This window comes from Hyla sarda (genome assembly GCF_029499605.1).
Source record: "Hyla sarda isolate aHylSar1 chromosome 1 unlocalized genomic scaffold, aHylSar1.hap1 SUPER_1_unloc_2, whole genome shotgun sequence".
Lineage (NCBI taxonomy): Eukaryota > Metazoa > Chordata > Amphibia > Anura > Hylidae > Hyla > Hyla sarda.
Window position 1 is genome coordinate 251,283 of NW_026607581.1, and position 21,681 is coordinate 272,963.

Sequence of the window (21,681 nt, forward strand, 5' to 3'; positions counted from 1 at the left end):
TTACATCCTTTTTTTGGTGAAAAATCCCCAAATTTAATGAAAATTTTGAAAATTTTGCATTTTTCTAACTTTGAAGCTCTCTACTTGTAAGGAAATTTGATATTCACAATAAATTTTATTTTTCTTCACAAGTACTATATGTTCACTTTATGTTGGCATCATAAAATGGACATATTTTTGCTTTTTTTAAAAATTAGAGGGCTTCAAAGTAGAGAAGCAATTTTCAAAAATTTCATGAAAATTGCTAAATCTGAAGGGACAGATGTTACAGAACTACAACTATTTAAAAAAAAAAAAAAAAACGTATAGGGTTCCCCGTATTTTCATTCTCAGCACAATACCATCCAAACAGCAACAGCCTGATGTTACCAGGGTGGGCGGGGACCATTGTTACTGGCCCTCCCAAGCCTAAATAACGCCAGCCTGTTACCGCCTAGGCCCAGGAGCACCATTTTTGACGCTCCGGGCCTGTTGGTACCGGCTCTTCCCGGTACCCCTGTGGCGGTGGGTACCGGGGTAATAATTGGGGGTTAGCGCTAGCTGTTTATGGGGCTAGCGCTAAGCCCTGGCTTAGTAATGGATTCAGTCAATAAGACAAGCTTCCACTACTAACCCTGAAAATTCATTAAAAAAAACACAACACATTGGAAAAATTATTTTATTTTAAAAAAAACTCCCCCACAGCCCTCGTTAACCATTTTATTAAAAGAAAAAAATAATAATCCACCGTAATCCATTGAATCCGCAGTAATCCTCTGCATACACGGATCTGAAACGAGAAGAAAAAAACCACAAAAAAATGGTTATGACATTTTTGCCGCTGTCCGCTGGGGAGAGCACCCATGATACAATGTCTACCCAAACAGGGAGCCACCAATTGGTGCAAAACTACAACTCCTAGCATGCCCAGACAGCTTTTGGCTGTCTGGGCATGCTGGGAGTTGTAGTTTAGCAACAGCTGGAGTCTCACTGTCTGGGTAGACACTGCCAGAAGGGTCTGTTCACATTATACAAAACGGATAATGTGAACAGAGCTTCAGATTAACTAGCCTTGTTCCCTTCTGTAGCCCCGCCCCTAATGACATCATCACTAGGGGCGGAGCTACACGGACCTGCCCGGTACTCGAGAGAAGTAAGCGGGCTTCGTCTTCTGTATACACTATATACAGCTATCTATAGATAGCTGTATATAATGTATACCGCCCAAAGGGTTAACCTACACTGTCCAGCAGTGTAAGTTCACTCTTCCCTTGCTGGGCTTGCGCATAGCGCACAGCTCAGCAAGGGGTTAAGTGAGCCAGCAATGTGTATACTGTATACACATTGCAGGCTCACTGTAAGTTCTTGCTGAGCAGTAGATATACCATGTATACCTACGGCTCAGCGTCAGCTGTTCTCCCGGCTCTGTAGCCATGAGAACAGCTGATCCCGACATTCACATCAGGACATTGCAGAAGGTGTCAGGAGGAGTGACATCCGCTGGGATCTGTCCCTTACTGCAGGTACTAATAGTCCCAACATGGAGCACACTCTGCTCCATGCTGGGAGCTGTAGTACCTGCATTAATAGACATATCGTAGCGAGACATATCACAGCTCTGCGGGAAATATGAATATGTGTATATATACGTGAGTGCAGGGGACCATAGAAGAGCTGCCGCCCCATCTATACAAGAAGATCGCAAGGGACCCCAGCGATCTGTCAATTAGTACAGGTAACTACTACTCCCAACATGGAAGAGTGTGTTCCATGCTGGGAGTAGTAGTACTACCTAAAAAATATTTTTTTTAAAAGTGAAAAACACGCACACACTACATTTTCATTATTGTCGGCTACATTTTTAGTGCTTTACCCGCTCACATAAATTGATCCCTGTTTAAAAATTTATAAACATTTCATAATAAAAAAAGATACATTTCGTTAGATACAATTTTTTCCATCACTACTGTATCTTTTTTGTTATGATTTTTTTATGGTACCCTACGAAATTTTAATAAAAAAGGCATCTCCATAATTTTTTAGGATCGCTAAAGTCCAAAAAAAGAATAAAAAGATTTACCGAATGTACCCGAATACCGAATGTATCCGAAAAAAATCAACCCCAAACACCCGAATACCGAATGTATCCGAAAAAAAATCAGCCCCGAACACCCGAATACTGAATGTATCCGAAGAATCAAAACCGAAAATATTGCCGAAGCGAAAAGTTTTTTCCAAAACGAAAAAACGAAACGAAACAAAACAAAAAATTTTGTAGTGCACAAGTCTAATGTGTGGCAGTGACTGGGACACAATGTCAATGACAGAAAGGTAATATATTATTAATATTAATGCCAAGTAGTATTCTTAACCCCTTAAGGACCCATGACGTATGCATACGTCATGGTCTTTTCCTGGTCTCCGCCGCTCACCCGGTGGAGATCGCAAGCGGATCCCTGCTGAAATCCTTCAGCAGGGATCCAGGGCAAACGCCGAGGGGGGCTATGTAGGCCCCCCATGTCGGTGATCGCCGCAAATCGCTAGGGAAATCGCCCCTGTGATCTGCGGCGATAACGGGCTGATTGGGTCTCTGGGACCCGACCGCCCGGTAATTTTGCATGATCCCGGCTGTCACAGAAGGCCAGGACCATGCTAAAGTATAGGAGCGAGGTGCCACCTCCTCCTATCCCCTGCGATTCTTCGGTTAGCTAACCGACCAATCGCACGGGGTGGGTGGGGGGCGGTTACTTCCTCCCGCCCTGCCCCGCCCCTGGATGTCCGGAGAGGACAGGAGGAAGACCGGAGGACGCGACGGGGGAGTGCTGGAGCCCGGCCCCGTTACTTACCTCGTCCCTGAAGACCCGGATATCGGCGATGAAGACGGCGGAGGCGGCGACAGGTGAGTGGATCTTCAGCCGCGGTCGGGCCCTTTACAGCAATGCACGTCACCATAAAGCCCTGTGTACTACAACTCCCAGCATGCCCAGACAGCCCTTGGAGTTTTGCAACATCTGTAGGTCCGCAGTTTTGGGACCACTGTGCCCTTCCAGATGTTGCAAAACTACACATGCTCAGCATGCCCTTACTGTCCAGTCATGCTGGGAGTTGTAGTTCTGTAACATCTGGCCCTTCATATGTTGCAGAATTACAACTCCCAGCATGCCAGGATAGTTTTGGCATACTTGGAGTTGTAGTTTTGCAACATCTGGAAGGGCACAGATTGGGAACCACTGTATTAGTAGTCTGCAAACTGTAGTCCTCCAGATGTTGCAAAACTACAACTCCAAGTATGCTGGGAGATGTAGTTCGGCAACATCTGGCTCTAAAGATGTCGCCGAACTACTACTTCCAGCATGCCTGAGAATGTTTGGAGTTGAGGTTTGGCAACAACTGGAGGCACACGGGTTGGGAAACATTGTCTGTTTCCTAACTCAGCGTTTCCCAACCCGTGTGCCTCCAGCTGTTGCAAAACTATAACTACCAGCATGCACTGATAGACTGTGCATACTGGGAGTTGTAGCTTTGCAACAGCTGGAGATTCCCCCCCCCCCCCCCTGTGAATGTACAGGGTACATTCACATGGGCAGGGGCTTACAGTGAGTATCAGGCTGCAAGTTTGCGATGCAGCAAATTTTGTGCGGTGCTCAAACTCGCAGCGGGAAACTCGCTGTAATCCCCCGCCCATGTGACTGCACTCTAAAAACACTACACTACACTACCACAAAATAAAATAAAAAGTAAAAAACACTACATATACACATACACCTACACAGCCCCCCTCCCCAATAAAAATGAAAAACGTCTGGTACGCCACTGTTTTCAAAATGGAGCCTCCAGCTGTTGCAAAACAACAACTCCCAGTATTGCCGGACAGCCGTTGACTGTCCAAGCATGCTGGGAGTTTTTCAACAGCTGGAGGCACCCTGTTTGGGAATCACTGGCGTAGAATACCCCTATGTCCACCCCTATGCAAATCCCTAATTCAGGCCTCAAATGCACATGGCGCTCTCACTTTGGAGCCCTGTCGTATTTCAAGGCAACAGTTTAGGGCCTAACAAATTTTGGGGGGCTTTTTCTACTTTCACCCCTTATGAAAAGGTGAAGTTGGGGTCTACATCATGCTACAGCATGTTAGTGTAAAAAAATAAAAAAATTTACAATAACATGCTGGTGTTGCCCTATACTTTTCATTTTGACAAGAGGTAAAAGGGAAAAAAGCCCCCCAAAATTTGCAATGCAATTTCTCCCGACTATGGAGATACCCCATGTGTGGGCACAAAGTGCTCTGGGGGCGCACAACAAGGCCCAGAAGGGAGAGTGCACCATGTACATTTGAGGTGATTTGCACAGGGGTGGCTGATTGTTACAGAGGTTTTGACAAACGCAAAAAAAAATAAACACATGTGACCCCATTTCGGAAACTAGGGGTGCAGTGAGAATTGACACCCCACTGGTGTCTGACAGATCTTTGGAACAGTGGGCTGTGCACATAAAAAATTTTGTACAGCCCACTTTTCCAAAGATTTGACAGACACCAGTGGGGGGTAAATGCTCACTGTACCCCTTGTAATGTTCCTCAAGGGGTCTACTTTCAAAAATGGTATGCCATGTGGGGGTTATTTTGCTGTCCTGGCAACATAAGGGCTTCCTAAATGTGACATGCCCCCCCAAAATTTGCTCTCAAAAAGCCAAATATGACTCTTTCTCTTGAGCATTGTAGTTCGCCTGTAGTGCGCTTAAGGTCAACTTATGGGGTACCTCCATACTCGGAAGAGATGGAGTTACAAATTTTGGGGGGTATTTTCTGCTATTAACCCTTGCAAAAATGTGAAATTTGGGGGGGAAACACACATTTTAGTGAAAATAAACATTTTTTTTTTTAACGTATGCAAAAGTCGTGAAACCCCTGTGGGGTATTAAGGCTCACTTTATTCCTTGTTACGTTCCTGAAGGGGTCTAGTTTCCAAAATGGTATGCCATGTGGGTATTTCTTGCTGTCCTGGCACCATAGGGGCTTCCTAAATGCGACATGCCCCCGAGCAAAATTTGCTCTCAAAAAGCCAAATATGACTCCTTCTCTTCTGAGCATTGTAGTTCGCCCGTAGTGCACTTCAGGTCAACTTATGGGGTACCTCCATACACAGAAGAGATGGGGTTACAAATTTTGGGGGGTATTTTCTGCTATTAACTCTTGCAAAAATGTGAAATTTGGGGGGGAAACACACACTTTAGTGAAATTTTCTTTTTCTTTTTTTACATGCAAAAGTCGTGAAACACCTGTGGGGTATTAAGGCTCACTTTATTCCTTGTTACGTTCCTCAAGGGGTCTAGTTTCCAAAATTGTATGCCATGTGTTTTTTTTTCCTGTTCTGGCACCATAGGGGCTTCCTAAATGCAACATATCCCCCAAAAACCATTTCAGAAAAACGTACTCTCCAAAATCCCCTTTTCGCTCCTTCGCTTCTGAGCCCTCTACTGCGCCCGCCGAACACTTTACATAAACATATGAGGTATGTGCTTACTCGAGAGAAATTGGGCTACAAATATAAGTATACATTTTCTCCTTTTACCCCTTGTAAAAATAAAAAAAATTGGGTCTACAAGAACATGCGAGTGTAAAAAATGAAGATTGTGAATTTTCTCCTTCACTTTGCTGCTATTCCTGTGAAACACCTAAAGGGTTAACATGCTGACTGAATGTCATTATGAATACGTTGAGGGGTGCAATTTTTATAATGGGATCATTTGTGGGGTATTTCTAAGATGAAGACCCTTCAAATCCACTTCAAACCTGAACTGGTCCCTGAAAAATTGCGATTTAGAAATTTTGTGAAAAATTGGAAAATTGCGTCTGAACTTTGAAGCCTTCTGGTGTCTTCCAAAAGTAAAAACATGTAAATTTTATGATGTAAACATAAAGTGAACATATTTTATATGTGAATAAAAAAAATTATTTGGAATATCCATTTTCCTTACAAGCAGAGAGCTTCAAAGTTAGAAAAATGAAAAATTTTCAAATTTTTCATCAAATTTTGGGATTTTTCACCAAGAAAGGATGCAAGTTACCAAAAAAATTTACCACTATGTTTAAGTAGAATATGTCACGAAAAAAGTCTCGGAATCAGAATGATAACTAAAAGCATTCCAGAGTTATTAATGTTTAAAATGACAGTGGTCAGATGTGCAAAAAATGGCTGGGTCCTAAGGTGTAAAATGGCTGGGTCCTTAAGGGGTTAATATTTGTCCAGCAAGAGACTATTGGAAAACCAGAGGGCTAAATGAATAAAGAGAAACAACTAGTTGGAGAAAATACTGAGAATCTGAAGACTCCAATGACACGTCTAGCGCGGCCGCAGTCTGAGGAGCCTGTGAGGGAACGGGCGCGTAATGCTGAATAGTGGAGAGAGGGACAGAGAGAGAATCTCGCGGGAACCGCCCAGTTTAGAAGCAAATTCCCATAGCAAACCTCTTCTAAACTGGGCGGTTACCGAGACACGTGTCATCAGAGATTACTTAGACAGAAAATAACAACCTAAACTTCAGAAGCTCATAAGTACTGAAAGGATTAAGATTTTTTAATAGAAGTAATTTATAAATCTGTTTAACTTTCTGGAGCCAGTTGATATTTAAAGAAAAAGTTTTTCCCTGGATAACCCCTTTAAGGGGTTAAGGAACACCTATACCTCTTATAACCTATGCCGTGTGCTGATTGGTGGATACCTTGCTGATTACCTACCTGCTATCACCTGCGTTCATCTGTGTTTTTTCTCTTCTTTTTTCCGTTAACTCTTTTGCTGCTGTTTTTTCACTAAAAGAAAGATTTGGCACTATAATACTCGCCTCTTGCTTGTAATAAAATCCTGTATTAGTAGGTCTTTCCCATTGACTATGCGTGAAGAAAACATAATTCTGCTGTTAAAAATGGGAAAGAACCTTCTTTCAGCTGATTCATATAGACCCATCTCTCTATTAAATTCAGATGCCAAAATTATTGCCAAGGTTTTGGCAATGAGATTGGCAAAGATTTGTAACAAAATTATTGCTACTGACCAAACCGGCTTTGTACCGAGCCGAAATAGTCATGATAATTTGATTAAGCTGTCTGCTAATATTCATATGCCGGAGTAGGGGCTCTGATCCATCCTGTTGATAGATGCCATGAATGCCTTCGACAGGGTAGATTGTAGCTACCTCAGGCAGGCGATGGAGAGGTTTGGGTTGGGTGGCAGATTTTTGGAATGGGTCAGGGTCCTGTATGTTTTAGATCTTAATAAAAATATCAGATTTAAAAAAAAAGAGAAGTTTTCCAGGTCCTTATACGGCAAGGACTGAAGGTCAAGCCATCCAAGTGTCACCTGTTAAAGCCACAAGTGCACTATCTAGGACATGTCGTAAGTGCCGATGGTGTCCAACCTGACCCCCAGAAAAGAAGTGCTGTGAGGAACTGGCCTACACCCAAGACAGTACGAGACGTCATAAGTTTCCTGGGATTTGCCGGCTACTACCGACTTTTCATCCCTCACTTTGCACAAATTGCTGGCCCCTTGACTGCCTTACTGAGGGGTACTGCCAAGGAAAATTATAATGGGAGGCTCCCGACACAATGGGCTGAAGACCAAGAAACTGCCTTCCGAGCTTTAAAGTACCTTCTTACAGAACCTCCTATCTTGGCCTATCCTGACTACGGTAAGCCGTTCCGCTTATATACTAAGGCCAGTTTCGAAGGACTGGCAGCCGTCTTATCTCACCTCCAAGATGGTAAAGAGAGGGTAATAGCCTACGCCAGCCGTCATCTTCGAGGCGCGGAAAGGAACGATGACAACTATAGCTCTTTCAAGTTGGAGCTCTTGGCCCTGGTCTGGGCCATCACAAAAAAATTCAAGGATTATCTGGTGGCCACCCCCTTCACGGTCTATACGGACAACAATCCCTTGGCCCACTTGAACGCTGCTAAGTTGGGGGCTATTGAACAGTGCTGGGTCTCCCGGTTGGCCAATTATAACTTCAGTATTAAGTACTGCAGTGGAAAATCCAATGTCAATGCGGATGCTCTCTCCCGGATGGCCCCAGGTGAAGAACCCCCTGCAGGGGACGAATGGGAAGATGTGGAAATGCCACCCTTCTACCAACGGTTCATGAGCCAGAATGCTCTAACGGCCCAAGAGGGTGACGAACCCGGACCTCTGGAAGTCCCTGAAGACCAATACACGTGGAAGACTCTGCAGGATGAAAGCTGGGTCATAGGGGACCTCTTGAATTACTGCCTCCACAAGAAGGTGCCCACTCGACTCCACAAGCAGCAAGGGGACTTTGAACTGAGACAGTTGTGGCGACAGCGAAATCGCCTATTCCTCCATAAGGGGCTGCAATACAGAAACTCATTGGACCCGGTGTCTGGAGAACGGGTGCATCAAATTGTAATCCCCAGAAGAGATGCAGCTATGGTCCTGAATGCATATCGGGGCATTTTGGAATCCATTAGACAAAGGCCACTATTCGCCGAAGATTTTATTGGATAGGAATGCGAGGAGACATCGAAATATGGTGTGCTGAATGCACCACGTGCAATGTCATCAGGAACCCCAAAAAAGATGCAAGAGCACCCTTGCACCCCATCCATACTGAGAGGCCTAATCAAATGGTTGCCCTTGACCATGTGAAGCTGACCCCCACTGGATCTGGCTATTGCTATGCCTTGACCATGGTGGAACATTACTCTAAGTGGGTGGTTGTTGTTCCCGTCAAGGATCTGACCGCCAAGACGGCAGCATAACTCTTCTACAGCCACTGGATCCAGCCCTTGGGGTGTCCCGAAGCAGTCCTCACTGATCGAGGGACGGCCTTCGAAGCTCAGTTGTTCCAGGAACTCTGCCAGCTGCATGATTGTAAGAAGCTCGGAACGATAGCTTACCATCCTCAAGGAAATGGGCTCTGTGAAAGGATCAACCAGGTGTTTATCCATATGCTCCGAGCAGCTTCTGTCTCGAAACACGAAGAGTGGCCCCGACTACTGCCTGAGTTATTGGAAATCTACAACAACACTCATTGTTCTACAGGGTATACCCCATTCTTTCTCATGATGGGAAGACATGGTAAATTGCCGAAGTACAGAACTTTTGGGCTACAGGCCCCTTTCAATAACTCCCCTCCCCCCGGCATGCCTCGGCTCAACCCCTGCAGCTGGGAGACAAAGTTTGGCTCAGGAAATTCCCAAGAACTCATGAGCTGTATTCTCTATGGGAAAAAGAACCCTATTCTATTACTGCAATTCCTTATCCCGACACAGATGTGTATGAGATACAGAAAAAAGGGTTTGAGCCACAGGTGGTCCACCAAAACCGAATAAAAGTGTGCTTGAAGGAAGACTTACCGGGACCCCCTCCTCCTGCACTTCTCCCTACTCCTCCTCCAGCCAGGCCAGCCAGGGAATATGTACCAGGAGAAGGAATTCATCCCAGTATGGACGTTCCTTTATTCTCTTCTCACCAACCTGTCATGTTTTGGGGTATGCCATGTTCAGCTGCAAGCCAGCCGCCCCTTGTTGCTCCACCTAGCCAGCCTCCACTGGTTGCTCCACCCAGCCAGCTACCAATAGCTGCTCCATCCAGTCAGCCACCATTGGTTGCTTCCCCCAGCACCAGTCCTGCTCCTGTGGCTACTCCAAGTCCTGCTACACCTTCTCTACCTGACTTCAGAGAATCTCCCAGTCCAACCGAAGATGTTGCTCCTGTGTCCAGCCTTCAAGCTGGTCCCTCGGGGACTGAAGTTTCCGCAGAATCTCTATGTGAAGAGACTCCTGCCAGCCCGGGGGTGATGTTGCGAGAGTCTCAAAGGACTACTCAGGGTGAACTACCCTTAAGGTAGACTAACTTTTAAGCAGTACTTGCGCACATAGTACCTCAAATAGCTCACTTAAATGTACTTATCTCAGTCTTCTTCAATACACAAAGTAAAATAAAAATATGTCTCACACTCAAGAAACACTTTAGGAATTGTAGCCTATTAAAATTCTATTCCTGCCACTGTTAGGTACACTAATCTCTCTTTTCTTTATTACGTGTATGAAATGCTCTACCTGGCCAGTAGATGCTCTTGAGTGCTAAAATTAAACACATATTTCTAAAGGTAACCTAGGTAAGGGTATACTGTTGTGTTCTAGAGGTAAGAAGCGTGTAGCCAATAGACCCTGGCGGCTAAACTTATTGGTAGATAGCCTCAGGCAAGCCAATATAACTTTTGTGTACTAACAGGTGACTCATCGTGGCAAAACAAAAGAAACTGTGGTGAGATTTCAAAAATGTCTAGACAGCTTGAGACTAAATGTATAGAGAGCTCTGTATAAGAGCTTGAGACTAAATGTTAGACAGCTTCATCCAATGTCTAGTGAGCTTTATCAACTTCTAGTTAGCCTCATAAATGTATAGAAAGAGCTATAAAGATGTCTAAGGAGCTAGAGACTAAATGTTAGATAGCTTCATAATTGTTTAGTAAGAATACTAGGCAAATTAAAAGAAAATGTTGTCAGGATGTATAGACTGTTTAATAATTCTGTCCTTGTCCTAGTCCCTCTGCCTTAGGGGACAGGCGTCGGGGTCGACTTGTTTTAAGTAAGGGGGTTTGTGGTGTCCTGGCACGTATTTCATACTGTGCCTTGTTTGGGGGGGCCCCAAAGTCACAGTCCCTAGGACTGTCAGGGTCCGCTTCCCTAGTAATACCCTAGTCACCCCTTAGTAAGTTAACTCCATAAGGACACATGAAGTACTGGAACGTCATGTGTCCGCTCCCGATCTATAATAGCGGGTCGGGCCGTGGCTAATAGCGCACGGCATTGATCGCGGTGCCGCACGCTATTAACCCTTTAGACGCGGCGTTCAAAGTTGAACGCCGCGTCTAAAGTGAAAGTATGCCGGTTAGCTCAGTGGGCTGTTCAGGATAGCCGCGGCGAAATCGCGGCATCCCGAACAGCTTACAGGACAGCAGGAGGCTCCCTACCTGCCTCCTCGCTGTCTGATCGCCGAATGATTGCTCAGTGCCCGAGATCCTGGGAGCAAACGGAGCGGGGGAACCCCTGGTGTAGTGGCGCCTTGACGGGGGTTTTAGTGGCCCTCCCAGATGTTAGTAAGGGTTAATGTGGTTAGAGGTATATTTCAAGGTAATGCGGGTTAAAGGGTTAAATGGCTCCTGCTCCTTTAAGGGACAGTAGCAGGTGGCTCGAGTGTGGGGTGAAAGGGAGGTCATCTGGAGGGGAGGGGGAGGAGTGTATATAGAGGGGTGCCCCAGGGGGGGAGGGTACTCACCAGTCGCCGTGTAGAAGCGAGAAGAAGGTGCCATGTCGTCCTTGGATGAGCTTTTCACCCACCTCTGGGCTGCTGCAGCGTCTCATGGGGATGCTTGGGTGCGGGAACAGGTGCGGGGGGTCCTGGGGATCGGGAGTGGGGTGCAGGCTGACCCCCTTCCTGGCTTGCGGTGCGGGTCCCGTAGATCCAGGGCTCCGGAGCGTCTGAGTCCTGAGCCCACTCCCCGTAGCAGGCGGCGGTGCCTGAGCCCTGTGCGGTCTTCCCGGGAGATGGCAGGTACAGTGAGTAGGGGCACTTCCAGTGCGGCTTCCCGGGGGACAGTGTCAGGGCGTAGGGCAGAGGATGCAGGAGGGGGGGCGGCTGCTGGTCCCTCCGCTCCTTCCCCACTGTGCGGCCCGGGTGGTGGTGCGGCCGTCCCTGAGGAGGGGGTGTCAGGCCGGAGATCATCGAGGAAGGGCACCAGGAGTGAGCGGGGGACGGCCGGAGCTGCCGGTCCCCCTGTGATGACTGCTGCGGCTTCTTCATCTGCCCGGCGTGGGTCCCGACGTGAGGAGCTGGCGGGGCCTTCTAGTACTGAGGCCCGGCAGAGTGGAGGAGAGGAGGCAGGGCCGGCCCTGTCCAGTGCAGGGTCGGGCTCTAAGCAGCGTTCTGGGGCCAGGTCTGCAGAGGAGAGGAGGCCCGGAGGCAGCAGGGACATGGCTGGCTCACCTTCTCTGAGTGCAGCCCGGCAGCGGACAGCACAGCAGCAGAGCTCCGGGAATGCAGGGGAGGCCAGAGCTCGGAGATCTTCTTCTAACAGCGTCTCTCTGCCTGTGAGGGAAGATAGGCTGGTTGGAGGTCGGCAGGATCCAGAGTGCTACAGTGAGAGGGCGCCACCTGGTGGTAGGAGTCGGCATGGCAGGTCTGGAATTGCAGCTGGGGAATATGCTCCTTCTGATTCTTCCCTTTCTGATTGTGCTGTAGATGCTGAAGAGGAGCTGGCGGATCCGGAAAGGAGGGCGGCCGGTGAGGCGGTTAATCGTCGTCGGGAGCCTGGAGCGGATTTGGCGGGACCTTCAACAGCGCTGGATGACAGGAGTGCGGCCGGCGGTTCCAGGGAGCGGACGCCCAGGCCAGCGGCTGCTGGGGCATCGGCTTCGGGTCAGCCTGGTGAGTCCTCTGGGGATTTGGGGCTGGGGCCTGTTCCTTTGAATGTGACGGGGGATGGGGGGTTGCGGGTTTTGCTTTCACAGTTACTGAGTGTTTTGTCTGGGCGTCCTGGGGGTGCGGCTGTGGGGGCGTCCCCGGTTCCTGTGTGGGTTGCTCCGGCGGCGGGAGTGCAGGTTGAGGCGCCGGCTGGGGGCGGGCCGGTGGTGGCATCGGCCGTGGGTGGAGGTGCTGCAGGAGCTGCGGCGGTCGCTAAGGCAGCGGTGGAGGATGTCCGTATGGCGGACTCCGCGAAAGGGGAAGTGTATGTCTGTTTTGAGGGGCCCCTGGGGGCTCACTTGAAACCGGAAGTGAAGGAGAAGATCTGGAAGGACGAATATGTCGAGATCTTCTCCTTGCTTCCGTTGGAAAAATGTAATTTAGATAGGAAGAAGCCAGAGGAGAGTAAGAAGGAGGAGGAGGAGAAACGGCGGTATCGGCTTATACCTTGCACGTTTACTAATTGGATGCAGGCCTTTTCTATCCTGGCGAGTGTTATTGGGGAGAAGGCACCAGAACATTGTTCGGCGCTTTTTTGTTATTTCGATTCTATTGGTGAGGCATACTGGGTGTATGGGGGAGTGGCGTGGCTGCGTTATGATGAGCATTTTCGTCAGCGCAAGGCGGTTTGGGCTTCCTTGAGGTGGGATCATAAGGACATAAGTTTATGGATGCGCCTTATGGCCGCTCCTCGTGGGGGGTCTCAGCCCTTTCAGGGGGCGGCCGGCGGTTTCTCAGCGGCCGGACAGTCGGCCGGTTCGCGTCGGGGCTGCTGTTGGCAGTATAATGAAGGGCATTGCCGCTTCCTCTCAGATTGTAAATTTAAGCATGAATGTTCGGGGTGTGGGGGGGCTCACAGTTTCTCCCGATGTTTTAAGCGTGGGAAAGGAAAGGGAGCTGAGGCTTCAGCGTCCCGGGGCGACTCCAGTGAAGGTGGACGTGATGCGGCCGTTTTTAAGACAGTATCCAAATATGGCGGCGGCGGTTTTGTTGGAGGAGGGTTTTAGTTTGGGTTTTGTGATTCCCAGTTCGGCAGCTGCGCAGGGGGTTGGGGGGCGCAATTTGGTTTCGGCTTATGGTCATCCTCAGGTGGTCACGGCTAAGCTGCAAAGTGAGGTGGCATTTGGCAGGATGGCGGGTCCTTTTCCGGACCCGCCATTGGCGGATTTGGTGGTTTCACCGCTAGGCCTGGTTCCTAAAAAGGAGCCGGGCAAGTTCAGATTAATACATAATTTGTCTTACCCGTCTGGGGCTTCGGTTAATGATGGGATTGCGGAGGGTGTGTGTGCGGTGACATATACCTCTTTTGATGCAGCGGTGCGGTGGGTTCGGAAGTTTGGACAAGGGGCATTATTGGCCAAGACGGATGTGGAATCGGCGTTCCGTTTGTTGCCGGTACATCCGGGTAGTTTTCGTTTATTAGGAATTCGTTGGGAGGGTCAGTATTATGTTGATTGTTGTTTACCGATGGGCTGTTCGATTTCATATTTTGAGACTTTTAGTTGTTTTTTGGAATGGGTGGTGCGGCAGGAGGCCGGCTGGTCCTCTGTGCTGCATTTCCTTGATGACTTTCTTTTTTTGGGGCCCAGGGGCTCTCGGATTTGTTCGGTGTTGTTGCATACTATGGAGGCAGTAGCGCAGCGTTTTGGGGTCCCGTTAGCTCCTGATAAGACGGAGGGACCGTCCACGGTGGTGAAGTTTTTGGGTATAGTGATTGATTCGGATCGTAAGGAGTGTCGCTTGCCGGAGGATAAGTTGGCGGATTTGAGGCAGTGTGTGCAGCAGTGTCGGCGTTGTAAGAGGGCACCTTTGAAGGAGGTCCAGTCGTTGTTGGGGAAATTGAATTTTGCCTGTAGGATTTTACCTATGGGTAGGGTTTTTTGTAGACGTTTGTCCTTGGCCACGGCGGGGGTGACGATTCCGCATCACTATGTTAGGTTGTCTGGGGAGGTGCGTGCAGACTTGGAAGTGTGGGATTCCTTTTTGTCGGTTTACAACGGCAGGTCCATGTGGATGGCGGAGGTGGTTGATGATGCTGAGTTGGAATTGTTTACCGATGCATCAGGTTCGGTAGGTTATGGGGCATTTTTCAGGGGGAGTGGAGTAGGGTGGAGTGGCCGGATTCTTGGCGTGCGGCGGGTTTGGTGGCTAATCTAGTTGTGTTGGAGCTGTTTCCTATTGTGGTGGCAACGGAAATTTGGGGGGATCGGCTGAGGGATAGGAGGGTCCGTTTTCGTTGTGACAATATGGAGGTGGTCCATGCAATTAATCATCAGACTTCTAGTTCTCCTCCGGTTTTGCGCTTGCTTCGTCATTTGGTTCTGCGGGGATTGTTGTTGAATGCGCAGTTTGTTGCTGTACATGTTCCAGGTGTTGTTAACTCTGTCGCTGATTCTCTTTCTCGTTCACAGTGGGACAGGTTTCGCGTGCTGGCACCGGACGCGGAGCGGTGCGGGATCCCTTGCCCCGATTGGCTGTGGAGCGTGGTTTGGGAGCGGCAGCGCAGTTGATCCAGAGGTCACTGAGTGCTCGCACTTGGTCTGCGTATTCGAAGGTTTGGGGTGAATGGGAGGCGTTACTGGAGAGGGTGGGTGTGTGTGCTGGTACTGAGGACTGGGTGACTGTGGTGCTGTATTTTGTGGGGATGCAGTTTGAGCCGGGGGTGTCTGTTTCGGGTGTGTCACGCCGCATGTCAGCTCTGGCGTTTTGGTTTTTGGTGCGGGGCCTGGGGGATGCCACTAAGCATTTTTTAGTGCGTCGCGCCCTTATGGGATACCGTAGGGGGGGTACGCAGCCGGATAGGCTTCGCCCGGTTTCTTTTGATTTGTTGGGTTTCCTGGCGGAACGAGTGGAGTGTGAATGCACGGATGCTTACGAGGAGCTGTTGTTTCGGGTGGCGTTTGTGTTGGCCTTTTTTGGGGCCTTTCGAATTTCGGAACTGGTGGCTCAGAGTAGATCGGTGGTTGGGGGTTTGTTGTATGGGGATGTGATGTTGCAGGCGGAGGGGGTGAGTTGTTTTTTACGCAGGTCCAAAACTGATCTGAGAGGTCGGGGTTGTTGGGTGGTTCTAGGTGAGTTGCCAGGGTCCTTGGTGTGCCCGGTGCGATGCGTGCGGGCGTTTCTGTCAGTGAGGCCGGATGGTATGGGATCTTTTTTAGTGCATAGGGATGGGTCATCTCTCTCGCGCTTTCAATTTGTGTCTGTTTTCCGTAGATGTTTGAAGGCACGGGGGCTAGAGCCCGGGGATTACAGTTCTCATTCATTTAGGATAGGGGCCGCCACTGAGGCGGCCCGGTGGGGGATGGGTGAGGAAGTGATTCGGCGGATAGGGCGATGGGAGTCTGCTCGTTTTCGTCTGTATGTTCGTCCTCATCTGTTATGAGTATATTACGTGGGTTATTTTGCTTGCTATGTTTTCTTGTTTGTGTTTTTCAGGTCGTGATCCGTGCTTGGTGTGGATTTTTGGTCACTCCTATGTTTGGAGGGGTGCGATCCGGGCTGCGGTGAGACGGGACGGGAGGCAGCTGGGTTTTTCGAGGGACCTGGCAGTGTTGCGGTGGATTGGAATTGGTGGCATGCTGTGGTGCGGGGTGCTCCCTGAGGTACAGTTCAACGCTTCTTTGGACCGCCACCCGGACATCTTGGTAGTGCATGCTGGGGGCAATGATTTAGGCCTTCGATCGTCACGGGAGTTAATTAGAGACATTAAGCTTGACGTTCTGAGGCTAAAATCTACCTTTCCAGGTTTGTTGTTGGTTTGGTCTGACATGGTGGCTCGGCGGGTGTGGCGGCACGCCAGGTCGGTGGATCGCTTGAATAAGGCTCGGGTCAAGCTCAACAAAGAGGTGGGTCGTTTTGTTCGTAGGAATGGGGGGATAGTGGTGAGGCACACTGATCTGGAGGGGGAGCCTTGGGAATTCTTGGTTCCCGATGGTATTCATTTAAATGACATTGGGATGGATTTGTGGGCGTTGGCCTTGCAAGGGGGTATTGAGCTGGCGTTGCGTGTGTGGCGGGATGAAGGTCAGTGAGGTGTCACTGTCTTTCATCTGTGGCATGTGAAAGGGTCCCGTGGGAGTTAGTAGTTTGAAAGATAAATGTTTGAGATGGTTCAATTGGGCCTCCTGGTGGTGGTTCTGGGCCTCAGGAGTTCGAGGGATTGTGCAGAAGGTTACCGGGGTGCCCCCGGGCCAGGGGCTCGCGGCCAGGGGTAAGAAGCGTGTTGCACAAATCCGGTTGGGGGAGGGGAGTGCCCTCGAGTTTGGTTATGTTTATATGTAAATATTCAAATGTTATTTATTGGTTTGTTAAATAAATGGGCCACACGGCCCAATTTTCCCACAGCAGGTGTCAGTGTCTTTTCTATTGGGAGAAGAGGTTGTTACGTGGTTAAGAGTGGGTTAGAGAGGAAGGGATGTATCTAAAATCCCATCCAGTCATGGGAGCAAACGGAGCGGGGGAACCCCTGGCGTAGTGGCGCCTTGACGGGGGTTTTAGTGGCCCTCCCAGATGTTAGTAAGGGTTAATGTGGTTAGAGGTATATTTCAAGGGAATGGGGGTTAAAGGGTTAAATGGCTCCTGCTCCTTTAAGGGACAGTAGCAGGTGGCTCGAGTGTGGGGTGAAAGGGAGGTCATCTGGAGGGGACGGGGAGGAGTGTATATAGGGGGGTGCCCCAGGGGGGGAGGGTACTCACCAGTCGCTGTGTAGAAGCGAGAAGAAGGTCCCGCCCGCCCACCCTCTTTTAAACGCTTGGTGGGTGGGATTCTGATAAGGGGGAGGCATGTGAAAGGGTCCCGGGGAGTTAGTAGTTTGAAAGATAAATGTTTGAGATGGTTCAATTGGGCCTCCTGGTGGTGGTTCTGGGCCTCAGGAGTTCGAGGGATTGTGCAGAAGGTTACCGGGGTGCCCCCGGGCCAGGGGCTCGCGGCCAGGGGTAAGAAGCGTGTTGCACAAATCCGGTTGGGGGAGGGGAGTGCCCTCGAGTTTGGTTATGTGTCACGATGCCGGCTGGCAGGAGGTGGATCCTCTGTGCCAGAGAGGGATAGCGAGGACCGTGCTAGTGGACCGGTTCTAAGACACTACTGGTTTTCACCAGAGCCCGCCGCAAAGCGGGATGGTCTTGCTGCGGCGGTAGTGACCAGGTCGTATCCACTAGCAACGGCTCACCTCTCTGGCTGCTGAAGATAGGCGAGGTACAAGGGAGTAGGCAGAAGCAAAGTCGGACGTAGCAGAAGGTCGGGGGCAGGCGGCAAGGTTCGTAGTCAGGGGAGATAGCAGAAGTTCTGGTACACAGGCTTTAAACACACAAAACGCTTTCACTAGGCACAAGGGCAACAAGATCCGGCAAGGAAGTGCATGGGAGGAGGATAGATATAGTCAGGGACCAGGTGGAAGCCAATTAAGCTAATTGGGCCAGGCACCAATCATTGGTGCACTGGCCCTTTAAGTCTCAGGGAGCTGGCGCGCGCGCGCCCTAGAGAGCGGAGCCGCGCGCGCCAGCACATGACAGCAGGGGACGGGAACGGGTAAGTGACCTGGGATGCGATTCGCGAGCGGGCGCGTCCCGCTGTGCGAATCGCATCCCCAACGGCCATGACAGAGCAGCGCTCCCGGTCAGCGGGACTGACCGGGGAGCTGCAGGGAGAAAGACGCCGTGAGCGCTCCGGGGAGGAGCGGGGACCCGGAGCGCTAGGCGTAACAGTACCCCCCCCCTTAGGTCTCCCCTTCTCTTTATCCGGTAACTGCCTCCCCTGGGATGAGGACACCGGGAAGGGATGGAGGGATTCCTCAACGGCAGGCAGAACAGCAGGAGTAGGAATGGGGAGAGAGGGCAGAGGGCGAGACCTGGCACGGGGCAGTGTGACACCAGGACGAGGGCCATGCGGGGACACAGGGGCTTGCCTGATGGGACTGGGAGGGGGGGAGAGGCATTTCCTGTGGCAGGCAGAGTCCTTAATGACCTTAGGGGGACCGGATACAGGAGGAACCACAGGGTCACGGCAGGGAGTACTGGGAACCGGTTGAAGGCAGTCCTTGGAACAAGAGGGGCCCCAACTCTTGATCTCCCCAGTGGACCAATCCAGGGTTGGGGAATGGTGTTGAAGCCAGGGTAGTCCAAGGAGAACTTCAGAAGTGCAATTAGGAAGGACCAAAAATACAATTTCCTCGTGATGAGGTCCGATGCACATTAGGAGGGGCTCCGTGCGGAAACGCACGGTGCAATCCAACCTGGCTCCGTTGACCGCGGAAACGTGGAGTGGCTTGACAAGACGGGTCACCGGAATGCGGAATTTATTCACTAAGGACTCCCGAATAAAATTCCCAGAAGCTCCAGAGTCCAGGCAGGCCACGGCTGAGAGGGAAGAGCTGGCTGAAGTAGAAATCCGAACAGGCACCGTGAGACGTGGAGAAGCCGACTTAGCATCAAGAGACGCCACACCCACGAGAGCTGGGTGCGAGCGTGCGTTTCCCAGACGTGGAGGACGGATTGGGCAATCCACCAAAAAATGTTCAGTACTGGCACAGTACAGACAAAGATTCTCTTCCTTACGGCGATTCCTCTCTTCCAGGGTCAGGCGAGACCGATCCACTTGCATGGCCTCCTCGGCGGGAGGCCTAGGCGCAGATTGCAGTGGAGACTGTGGGAGAGGTGTCCAGAGATCTAAGTCTTTTTCCTGGCGGAGCTCTTGATGCCTCTCAGAAAAACGCATGTCAATGCGAGTGGCTAGATGAATGAGTTCATGCAGGTTAGCAGGAGTCTCTCGTGCGGCCAGAACATCTTTAATGTTGCTGGATAGGCCTTTTTTAAAGGTCGCGCAGAGAGCCTCATTATTCCAGGATAGTTCAGAGGCAAGAGTACGGAATTGTATGGCGTACTCGCCAACGGAGGAATTACCCTGGACCAGGTTCAGCAGGGCAGTCTCAGCAGAAGAGGCTCGGGCAGGTTCCTCAAAGACACTTCGAATTTCCGAGAAGAAGGAGTGTACAGAGGCAGTGACTAGCACGGTCCCAGAGCGGTGTGGCCCATGACAGAGCTTTTCCAGACAGAAGGCTGACTACGAAAGCCACCTTAGACCTTTCAGTAGGAAACTGGTCCGACATCATCTCCATGTGCAGGGAACATTGCGAAAGAAAGCCACGGCAAAACTTAGAGTCCCCATTAAATTTGTCCGGCAAGGACAGGCGGAGGCTAGGAGTGGCCACTCGCTGCGGAAGGGGTGCAGGAGCTGGCGGAGGAGATGGTTGTTGCTGCTGTAGCTGTGACTGTACTTGCTGTAGTTGTGACTGGAGTTGCTGTGTCATGGTGGTCAAGTACGACAGCTGGTGATCTTGTTGGGCGATCTGACGAGCTTGCTGGGCGACCAGCGTAGGGAGGTCAGCGACAACTGGCAGAGGAACTTCAGCGGGATCCATGGCCGGATCTACTGTCACGATGCCGGCTGGCAGGAGGTGGATCCTCTGTGCCAGAGAGGGATAGCGAGGACCGTGCTAGTGGACCGGTTCTAAGACACTACTGGTTTTCACCAGAGCCCGCCGCAAAGCGGGATGGTCTTGCTGCGGCGGTAGTGACCAGGTCGTATCCACTAGCAACGGCTCACCTCTCTGGTTGCTGAAGATAGGCGAGGTACAAGGGAGTAGGCAGAAGCAAAGTCGGACGTAGCAGAAGGTCGGGGGCAGGCGGCAAGGTTCGTAGTCAGGGGAGATAGCAGAAGTTCTGGTACACAGGCTTTAAACACACAAAACGCTTTCACTAGGCACAAGGGCAACAAGATCCGGCAAGGAAGTGCATGGGAGGAGGATAGATATAGTCAGGGACCAGGTGGAAGCCAATTAAGCTAATTGGGCCAGGCACCAATCATTGGTGCACTGGCCCTTTAAGTCTCAGGGAGCTGGCGCGCGCGCGCCCTAGAGAGCGGAGCCGCGCGCGCCAGCACATGACAGCAGGGGACGGGAACGGGTAAGTGACCTGGGATGCGATTCGCGAGCGGGCGCGTCCCGCTGTGCGAATCGCATCCCCAACGGCCATGACAGAGCAGCGCTCCCGGTCAGCGGGACTGACCGGGGAGCTGCAGGGAGAAAGACGCCGTGAGCGCTCCGGGGAGGAGCGGGGACCCGGAGCGCTAGGCGTAACATTATGTTTATATGTAAATATTCAAATGTTATTTATTGGTTTGTTAAATAAATGGGCCACACGGCCCAATTTTCCCACAGCAGGTGTCAGTGTCTTTTCTATTGGGAGAAGGGGTTGTTACGTGGTTAAGAGTGGGTTAGAGAGGAAGGGATGTATCTAAAATCCCATCCAGTCAAGGCATGAGCAGTCAAGCGACAGAATCATCGATCACTGGTTTCCTATGAGAAACCAGTGATCAATGTAATAGATCAGTGTGTGCAGTGTTATAGGTCCCTATGGGAGCTATAACACTGCAAAAAAAAAGTGGGAAAAAAAAGTGAATAAAGATCATTTATCCCCTTCCCTATTAAAAGTTTGAATCACCCCCCTTTTCCCATAAAAAAAAAAACACAGTGTAAATAAAAATATACATATATGGTATCGCCGCGTGCGGAAATATCTGAATTATAAAAATATATCGTTAATTAAACCGCATGGTCAATGGTGTACGTGCAAAAAAAATCCAAAATAGTGAATTTTTGGTCAATAAGTCCTATCAATGCAAAAATGGTACCGCTAAAAACTTCAGATCACAGCGCAAAAATTGAGCCCTCATACTGCCCCATATGCAAGTTATAGGGATCAGAAGATGACAATTTTAAACGCATTAATTTTCCTGCATGTACCATATTTATCGGCGTATAACATGCACTTTTAAAACTTAAATTTAAGGCAACACTTCCTGCGTGTTATACACCGATAAGTCTTCTGGTCCCTGATTTAAAGCGGCCGCAGCAGCGTCTGCTTGTTATGTATTAACAGCACGACCGTGGCCACTTTAAATCAGTGACCAGCGGTGTCTCCTCCCCGCACTGTCACTTGTTTTCTCCCGCACTATCCACAGGTACTGGTGTGGTGGATAGTGCGGGAGATGCTGATTAAAATGAGCCCTACCTTGTCCGGATCTGCGCTACCTTTTAATTAGCGTCTCCCGCACTATCCACCAGTTCCTGTGGATAGTGCAGGAGAAAACAAGTGAGTTTTACTTTTCATTTTCCCTCCCTCCCCCCTCCCTCATCATTCCCCCTTTCCCTGCTTTTTATAGTTTC

General features: G+C 50.0%; 1 protein-coding gene and 1 long non-coding RNA gene across 2 annotated transcripts in view; one reads left to right on the forward strand and one right to left on the reverse strand.

Annotated features, from left to right (window-relative positions):
• Positions 1-21,681, reverse strand: part of LOC130298078 (gastrula zinc finger protein XlCGF57.1-like) — a 138,037-nt gene that overhangs the window by 36,725 nt on the left and 79,631 nt on the right. The gene's annotated exons all lie outside the window — the stretch shown is intronic.
• LOC130298076 (uncharacterized) lies at positions 1,102-17,110 on the forward strand. Its single transcript, XR_008849737.1, has 3 exons — positions 1,102-2,310; positions 12,240-12,425; positions 15,897-17,110. It is a non-coding gene; the product is annotated as an uncharacterized LOC130298076 (long non-coding RNA).